General features: G+C 37.1%; 1 long non-coding RNA gene across 1 annotated transcript; it reads left to right on the top strand.

The window, feature by feature from the left end:
• The first annotated feature begins 414 nt into the window (after positions 1–414).
• LOC131178622 (uncharacterized) lies at positions 415–9,047 on the top strand. The gene is made up of 3 exons (XR_009147552.1): positions 415–583; positions 8,194–8,252; positions 8,828–9,047. It is a non-coding gene; the product is annotated as an uncharacterized LOC131178622 (long non-coding RNA).
• Positions 9,048–10,145: the final 1,098 nt, after the last annotated feature.

The following is a 10,145-nucleotide window of genomic DNA, read 5'->3' as shown; positions in this document are numbered from 1 at the left end:
AAATAGTTATCACTTTACATAAATTTGTAATATAAAATAAATATATTTCATAAAAGCTATAATTTCAAAATGTCATAATTTTCTATTATTAAAATAAATACTATAAATACATACTATTTTTTAAAAGGCAAATTTCATGATTATAATATTGTAACTTTAATTATTCTTAATTATTTTTATTTGTAGCTAAATTTTTAATATTATTATATTTGTAATTTATCTTTAAAATTCTACTTCTATATAAAAATATAATTAAGAGATAATTTATGTACTAAGATATAAATATTTAATTAAAATTTAAAAATAATTTTGATGAAAATTAATTATAATAAAATATAGATAATCAAAATATTAATTATAATTTTATTCAATATATAATTTGTAACACCCCTGATTTTTTATATATTATTATGGGCTTCGTGTAGGTATCCTCGATTCGCGGAAATTCGACAGTTGACCGGGTCTGCAAATTTCGGGCCAGACAGACCCGTTACCGGAAAAGTCTCCGAATTGGACCGAGGTTTTGGCTAGCCCCCCATTGTCAAACGTCCCGAGCGCGTTCCCGAAGTCGGAATCGGCAAAGGTAAACCTGAACCTTGTTTTTTTCATAATTTTCTAGTGCTTAAATAGGATTAAAAATCCATAAAATATTCGTGGTACCTTAGAAAATTACGATTCTTTTTGCAATAGCTTAGTAATATTGCTAAGGACCGCGGGCAAAGTTTTATAATTTTTAGAGTTTGTTTGGGCAGTTTTTGCAAAAATGATCAATAATAAGGACTAAATTGAAATTTTGCGTATTGTGATAGATGATTGATTTGATGGGCGGGAGGGGTGTGATATGATTGAGCTGTTGATATATGGATTGTGAATATAGAAGTGCGTTTTTTTTTGCCCTTTGCGGGTTGGGTAGGTCCTAGGTATAGGGAGACTCTGCGGATTTTAAACACGACTTAGGGCGTGCTTGATCTTTTCTTTGTTTGTATAGATTCAAATTTATTAAATAGAAGTAATGTAAAAGTCATGTGAGCCGGGACAGCCTTCATACTCCGCACAGCCGCCACAGTAATTTGTCGTCAAGTTAGTGAGTAACATATTAATTTTAATTGTAATTTCGATATTATTATATGTTCAGCATGCCCATGCATCACTTATATGCATATATTTATGTAGTTAAACTCTAGTCACGAATTATGTTGCATTCATAACTGTTAATGTGCCATGAGTGTTGTTGTGGTAATTTGGAGAAGTGTGCGTGCGTTGGCTTGCGTGTGATGTGTTGTGGACTATGGATGGGGCCGGGGTAGTCACGGCTTGAGTTCTTGGTGGGACCGTTCCTTGAGGGTAGTCACGGCTTGAGTTCTTCATTTGGGACCCTCGATTTGGTTTATTAAGCGAAAGTCAGGCTTGAGTTCTTGGCGCACGAGTTGGATTTAAGAGAGGCGTATAGGGATCGGCTCCCAATATATTATGATTGATGCTACAGTGTGTGAGTGCTCCAAATTACCTTTTGATGCTATGATGTGAATATGATGTTGATGTTGCATTTCACTCTACGAGTGCATTAGTTCTGAGATAGTTATAGAGATTATGGTTAAAATTGATATTTTACTCTGAGTCGAGCGCTCACTCTGTTCAAAAATTTTTACAGCCACGGAGGATATTTTGTTAGGTTAACTGCTTTTCTACTTCGCAGTTGTTTATCGATATTTGTGTAATTTTATTTACTCCTAGAATTTCCGCATGTGTTAGCGGTGATTATTTGAATTTGATGTAATATTATTATCATGTTGGACCTGTAAACTTAATACTCTAAGTCTGTTTGATGGATTGGATGAGGGAGCTGAGCTCCCATTTCTTTAATGATGCTATGAGTATGAGGAGGGTGAGCTGAGCTCCCCAATTGACAAAATAATGTGTTTACAGTCGGGTGAGTCGAAAACTCCCGTTGGAAAGTCCATTTTATGGCGGACTCTGTCCATTTGTTTTCTTGAAATTGGGCCCAAATGGGCCTTAGAGTTGGGTTAATGAGCAGTTAGGCTTACTACGGGCCTCGGGGCTTTAAGTGGCCCAGTCTAGTCCTAGTCCGGCCCATAGGTTGGGTCGTGACAAATGTGGTATCGAGCTTAGGCTCCAGTTCATAGGAAAAATTATCCAAGTGTTGGGAAGAGTCTACTAGGAGTCACATGCGGAGTATAGGATTACATTTCGTCTTTTCTGTAATTCTTTGTTTCTAGATTCTACGTTATACCTCGGGAAATATAAGATTACCTCAGTTAGTGTCTTGATTTTCGTGGAGTACACAGAAATGTGAAATAGAGTTAGTAGACATGTGAGGTCCATCATGAGGATACGTACTCCAAGAAATGCTATGTTTACATGCTGTATGGGTTTAAATGGTGTGCCCATTTTAGTGCACGCAGTACATAAACGTGAGTCTTGAAAGTACAGTTGCCCTAGATAAGGATGAGGATACCACTGCAGGCAGTCATCAGTGGATGACCCCGTCAGAATAAGTTTATGATAATAGAAGATTAGAGAGAGATAAGAAATTAGGAGGCCTAGTCGGTCCGGACGTATCGTAGTAACTATACAATGTTCTCGATGTCTGCTCTGTAAGCTACAGATTACAGTACCGACATGAGATTATTGTATAGAGCTGCGTGCATCCCCGTGGTGCTCCATAATGAGGGTGTTTGCGGATGGCTTCTGTTTTGGTACAATTATGCCAGAACAGAGTTCTATATCTGCAGAGGAGTTGGGAACTCCTGGTTAAGAGTCTAGAGCTAGAATATCGAAAGGTCACAGTTGGGTGGTAACTAGAGTTAGTGACTCGATTACCTAGCATGAGCTAGAGTTCTTGTAAGAGTTGCCATCGGACTGAGGTTCGGACTAGTTGCAAAGTAAAGTTGATACCTATAGAGTGAGACCATCTAGTCTTCGGTATGGAATTTTGGATGGTTTTTGCAGAACGATAGACGTTTTGCTTAGAACTTAGTGAGAATAGAATACCTTGTGTGTATTAGCAAGGTGTAAAGTGCAACCCTACTACCTAGGGAAGGTCGAAACTATGAATTGATGATTCACAGAGATATGATATGATAGGAGAGTCATTAATTTGACATGGTTTGGGCAAGGTGGTAAATGTAGTACCTTTGATGCAGCAAGTTAGGGTGTAGTCCTATCTTTTCAGAAGGGATCGAAAGTTATTACTAATAATGGTGACCAACCAAATAGTGCCCAGATGGGACTGTAGAGTGTGGTAGAGAGTAGTTGGCTGGGGTATCCTGCAGATGATACAAGTTCCATTATAGGAATCATATATAATCAGATCATGATGGATGTAAATCCTTTGAATTGGATGACGGGTTTGGGTACCCGGAATCTTAAGTTTTGGCTAGTTGAGTAAACATGGAAAATAATAATAATAATAACAAATAAATAAAATTACTGCAGAATCAGTTCTCGAGGTAGTAAGGGTATTATGTAAGCTAAAGGATAAGAATAGAAATCATACGATAAAGGTATGACTGCAATTTCCTGAGTTCCTTTCTGACTTCATATTGTTCAAACAGTAGTAAAATCTAGTTATAATAGTGTTAAGAGTAATAAATTAGCGAAGATAAATCACAGAAAGCCAGTAGATAGAGAAAGTGTAGAATGAAAATTGGGATAATTGATTACAGATGCAATATAATCTAAGTGCCAGTGGGAGTACTAGCTAGAGTGGTCAAAGGACCAAATCTGAGTAGCACAGACATATGATCACGATAGAGACTCGAAAGATATAGTTAGCAAATACAATTGTTATGTTAGGAAGAAGAATGGAACCAGGATAGAATAGTCAAGTTCTATTTTGGGTAAGACAAAGGAAATAAATGAAAGGACAACCTAAAGAGCGCATAATAAAAGGAACAAAGTTAAGATATAGGATAGGCTAAGTGTTATTCTTGGCAAGGAGAATGACAAGGATGGAAAACCCAAAATGGGACCACATTAATGAGAAAAGTGATGGAGGTATGGAATACAATAATAATGAGTAAATGTTAGAAGGTGTGCGATGGTATTGCGGACTACCTAAATAGGTAGAGAAAGAGAAGTTAGTAAGCAGTAAGTTGAATAAAAGTCGGTTTAAGGGATCAAATAGGTATGATGAGAGGAAAAGAATGATAGATAATGACACATAGGTTTTAGGTTAGACTTTTGAGATAGTGAGAAGGTAGTTAGAGGTTCGTTATGAATGTCAGGCAAACCTTTTTAGTGTGATCAACATAATCACTTTGCAGTGAAGCAATAGCAATGAAGCAACGATGAGGGTAGAATAAAAAGTGTGAAGTATGTATGGTATTATATCACTAGAAAGTTTTAGGATCAAATTAATGACCATAGATAAGGGTGAAATTAGTGTTGAAAGAATCTATTAGCGAGAGAAATCTTTCGAGATTCAACAAGGGTTAAGGGCACAATATAAGCGATGATGGATATGAATCATAGGTCGAGTATAAGTAAAGTTAATAAATTATAAAATATTATGTCAGGAAGGACGATGGTACAGTAAAGGGTTCATGCAGATGATACCTTATAGGTAGAGCACAATTGTGCTAGGAGATGATGAAATTTGAAGAGAAAGACTAAGAAACATAGGTTAAACGTTATTATATGGACAATCGGGCGTAGTTGAATATAGAGGATATTTTCATTTCTTTTCAAGTTTAGCTCGTGTTTTTGATTCAGAGCGTTATATAAGGAGCGAGAGGCGAGGCAAGGAGACCTAGTTATTTGAGATTTTGATAGGCACCAATTCATATACAATTTCACGATATGAGAATGACAGTAAGTGCATACCTAATGTTAAGTATGAAAGGACGATCGAGTAATGAGAGTTAAATTGAGTTAGCTACTAAGGCTTGCATATTTTAAACTATGAGCTAGATGAAGTACTATTTATGGATGAGTTTCAATAGATGAAATTGTTTTGATGGGTAATTTGAGGTTGAAGTTTAGAAAGCTATGGGCGTATATATGATTATATTAAGGAGAATGAACACGTGAAGTATCTTGTTTGGAATTAAGGCATGACACATATTTCCTACAGCCGTGTTAGTTCAGATGGAACTTATAGTTTATGGGGCTCATATTCATCCAGGATAAGCAATTTCCTACTAAGGGCTGGTAGGGAATGATAATGTTCTGATAGTTAAGTTGGAAAAAAGGGGATACAAGAAAAATTTTCTATGGGTAATTATAAGTGTTACATAAGGTGAAGAATGTGCTGGTAGGAGTAAATCATAGGGTTAGAATTCTTGAAGTAATGAAACTAGTAATCAAGATAAGACTAAGAAATAAAAAGAAAGTTAAAGTTGATGATGGGATAGACATCTTTGAAGGAAAAGGTGTAAGGATGAGATAGGACTAAAATTAAGGAATAAGTACAGCAGGTTGAAAAGATACCAACAATACCAAAAAAATAGGAAAAGGGAAGTGGATAAGATGCAAAGGACAGGAAGAGAGCTCGATAGAGTCAGTTATAATGATGAGGATAAGGAGTGTCTAACCACTGCCCCTGTGTTGGCACTACCGATGAGTGGTGAAGGATACACCGTGTATTGTGATGCCTCGAGTTGGCCTTGGGTGTGTTTTGATGCAGAATGGAAAGGTAGTGGCTTATGCTTCAAGGCAGCTGAAGAGGCATGAGCAGAACTACCCCACCCATGATTTGGAAATGGCGGCTGTAGTCTTTGCACTGAAGATCTGGAGACACTATCTGTATGGTGAAGTGTGCGAGATATACACCGACCATAAGAGTTTGAAGTACATCTTCCAACAGAGGATTTAAACTTGAGACAGAGGAGATGGATGGAGCTTACGAAGACTATGATTGCACCTTCCGGTACCACTGCAGGAAGGCCAATGTTGTGCAGATGCTTTGAGCAGAAATCTTACAGCGGTTTGGCGCACATTTCAGTGAAGAAGAGACCGTTGATTCGGGAAGTACATGAGTTGATGGATCAAGGTTTAATCCTAGATCTTTCGGATGAGGGTATTATTGGCTCACTTTTGGTGAGGCGGACTTGATGGACAGAGTTAGAGTTTCCCAGCACAGAGACCAACAATTGATGAAGATCATAGAAAGAGTACAGCAAGGTGAAGGTGGTGAGTTTGGATTTGCCAATGATGGCACCCTAGTGCATGGTTCTAGGATATGTGTGCCCGATGTGGACAACCTCAGGAATGAAATCATGCGAGAGGCACACTACACACTGTACAGTGTCCACCCAGGTTCCACCAAGATGTACCATGATGTGAATGATAGCTATTGGTGGAATGGCATGAAGAGAGACATAGCAGACTTTGTGTCCAAGTGCTTGACTTGTCAGAAGGTGAAGTTTGAACACCAGAGACCGTCAGGGAAGCTGCAAGAGCTCCCTATCCCAGAATGGAAGTGGGAAATGATCACCATGGATTTTGTGACTGGGTTGCCTCGTATCACGCGAGGATATGATTCGATATGGGTAATTATAGATAGTTTGACCAAATCAGCTCACTTTTTGCCTGTAAAGACTACCTACTCTGTGGCACAGTATGCCCGGCTCTACATTCGAGAAATAGTCAGATTGCATGGAGTTTCGGCTTCCATAATATCTGACAGAGGGCCCCAGTTCACTTCTCGATTTTGGAGAAAGTTGCAGGAGGCACTTGGCACCTGATTGAACTTGATGCGGCTTTCCACCCTCGAGACAGACGGACGGTCGAAAGGACAATCCAAACAACAAAGACATGCTTCGCATGAGTGTTTTGGATTTTGGAGGTCAATGGGATGAGCTAGCTTTGGTGGAGTTTGCCTACAACAACAGTTATCACTCCAGCATAGGGATGCCACCCTATGAGGCACTATATGGAAGAAAGTGTAGGTCTCCTCTGTGTTGGACGGAAATTGGGTAAGCGAAGGTGCATGATGTAGATCTAGTGCAGAACACTTGAGAGATAGTTCCTTTAATCGAGAGCAGTAGCGACTTTCGATGGCGTAAGAGTTATGCAGACCCCAGACGGAGGGATGTGGAGTTTGCAGTGGGCGACTATGTATTCCTGAAGGTTTCTCCAATGAAGGGAATCGTGAGATTTGGAAAGAATGGCAAGTTGGCAGCTCGGTATATTGGACCTTTTGAGGTTACTGATAGAGTTAGAGCAGTTGCCTACCGGTTGGAGCTACCACCCAACCTTTCTCACGTTCATCCCATGTTTCACATCTCCATGCTCAGGAAATACATTCCCGATCCTTCTCATGTACTACAGTCGGATGTAATAGAACTAAAGGAGAACTTGACATTTGAGGAGAAACCTGTAGCCATAGTGGACTACCAAGTGAGACAGCTAAGATCAAAACAGATCCCTATGGTTAAGGTTTTATGGAGGAGCCAGTCAGTGGAAGAGTGCACTGGAGTCGAGCGGGACATGCGTAGCAAGTACCTTATCTCATTCAATGTGTAATCATGTACTTTATTCTGCCTTGTGTAAAATTCGAGGACGAATTTTCTGTAAGGGGGGAAGAATGTAACACCCTGATTTTTTATATATTATTATGGGCTTCGTGTAGGTATCCTCGATTCGCGGAAATTCGGCGATTGGCCAAGATGCGCAAATTTGGGCGAACGGACGTTCTGGAAAAGTCTCCGAATTGGACCGAGGTTTTGGCTAGCCCCCCATTGTCAAACGTCCCGAGCGCGTTCCCGAAGTCGGAATAGGCAAAGGTAAACCCGAACCTTGTTTTTTTCATAATTTTCTAGTGCTTAAATAGGATTAAAAATCCATAAAATATTCGTGGTAGCTTAGAAAATTACGATTCTTTTTGCAATAGCTTAGTAATATTGCTAAGGACCGCGGGGCAAAGTTTTATAATTTTTAGAGTTTGTTTGGGCAGTTTTTGCAAAAATGATCAATAATAAGGACTAAATTGAAATTTTGCGTATTGTGATGGATGATTGATTTGATGGGCGGGAGCTGTGTGATATGATTGAACTGTTGATATATGGATTGTGAATATAGAAGTGCGTTTTTTTGCCCTTTTGCAGGTTGGGTAGGTCCTAGGTATAGGGGAGACTCTGCCGGATTTTCGGCACGACTTAGGACGTACTTGATCTTTTTCTTTGTTTGTATTGAGTCAAATTTATTAAATAGATGTAATGTAATTGTCAGGTGAGCCGGGACAGCCTTCTTCCTCCGCCCAGCCGCCACAGTAATTTGTCGTCAAGTTTGTGAGTAAAATATTAATTTTAATTGTAATTTCGATATTATTATATGTTCAGCATGCCCATGCATCACTTATATGCATATATTTATGTAGTTAAACTCTAGGCACGAATTATGTTGCATTCAAAATTCTTAATGTGCCATGAGTGTTGTTGTGGTAATTTGGAGCAGTGTGCGTGCGTTGGCGTCGTGTGATGTGGTGTGGACTATGGATAGGGCCGGGGTAGTCACGGCTTGAGTTCTTCACTGGGACCCGTTCCTTCGAGGGTAGTCACGGCTTGAGTTCTTCATTTGGGACCCTCGATTTGGTTTATTAAGCGAAAGTCCGCTTGAGTTCTTCTTGGCACGAGTTGGATTTAAGAGAGCTGTATAGGGGATCAGCTCCCAATATATTATGATTGATGCTACAGGGTGTGTGAGTGCTCCAAATTACCTTTTTGATGCTATGATGTGAATATGATGTTAATGTTGCATTTCACTCTACAGGGTGCATTAGTTCTGAGATAGTTATAGAGATTATGGTTAAAATTGATATTTTACTCTACAGTCGACGCTCACTCCTGTTCAAAAATTTTTACAGGCCACAGGAGGATATTTTGTTCTGGGTTAACCTGCTTTTCTACTTCGCAGGTTGTTTATCAGTATTTGTGTAATTTTATTTACTCCTAGAATTTCCGCATGTGTTAGCAGTGATTATTTGAATTTGGTCTGTAATATTATTATCATGTTGGACCTGTAAACTTAATACTCTATGTCTGTTTGATGGATTGGATGAGGGAGCTGAGCTCCCATTTCTTTTATGATGCTATGAGTATGTGGAGGGTGAGCTGAGCTCCCCAATTGACTATATATTGTGTTTACAGGTCGGGTGAGTCGAAAACTCCCCGTTGGAAAGTCCATTTTATGGCCGGACTCTGTCCGTTTGTTTTCTTGAAATTGGGCCCAAATGGGCCTTAGAGTTGGGTTAATGAACAGTTAGGCTTACTACGGGCCTCGGGGGTTTTAAGCTGGCCCAGGTCCTAGTGCCGGTCCGGCCCATAGGTTGGGTCGTGACATAATTATAATGAAATAGTATATTCAAAATTTAAGAAATATTAAATAAGAAAATTTAAAAAATTAATAATTAAATAAATATTAATTAGATATATTTAAATAAATAAATTTTGAGAATGATAACTAATAACTTTGAAAGAAATAATAAAATATAAAAAATATTTGAGCACATTTAGGTTCAATAAAAATGTTTTGTGAAAGAAGAGTGCTTGATGTGTATCAAAAATCTTATATGATACTATATATTGACAAACAAATGAAAATTATTTAAATAAAAAATAATTTATAACTAAATATTATTGAATTGAAAAATGATAACAAAAACATTTAAATTCAATTTTTTAAAAGTAAAATGTTTCTTATTTACTTGGCCATAATGATAATGATAATAATAATAATAATAATAATAATAATAATAATAATAATAATAATAATAATAATAATAATAATAATAATAATAATAATAAGTATTAATTAATTTTAGGAAAGTAAAATCAAAAGAATATTAAATTATTAACATAAAAATAATATATACTAATTATAAATAAGTCAAATCTCTATATTTTATTTTTATAACTTTTTATGTAGACTACACTTTTATCTTTCAAATTTTTTAACAAAGATTTTATAATAAAAAATATAACAATGCAATAAAAATATTTGTTAAAGATATGAAATAATTTAAGATTGAATTATATGATAGTTGATTATTAGATCACAAATTAATGATTATTTTTTTTTAAACTAATGGCCATCAATGATCTATTATTATTATTATTATTATTATGGAGGGTAACATTTGGTAAATAATGTTTTTGCAAAAATGAATTTATAAAAAATAATAT

Source organism: Hevea brasiliensis, chromosome 3 (assembly GCF_030052815.1).
Source record: "Hevea brasiliensis isolate MT/VB/25A 57/8 chromosome 3, ASM3005281v1, whole genome shotgun sequence".
In the NCBI taxonomy this organism is placed as follows: Eukaryota; Viridiplantae; Streptophyta; class Magnoliopsida; order Malpighiales; family Euphorbiaceae; genus Hevea; species Hevea brasiliensis.
Note: the sequence above shows the minus strand (reverse complement) of the source record. Positions and strands in the feature narration are given on the sequence as shown.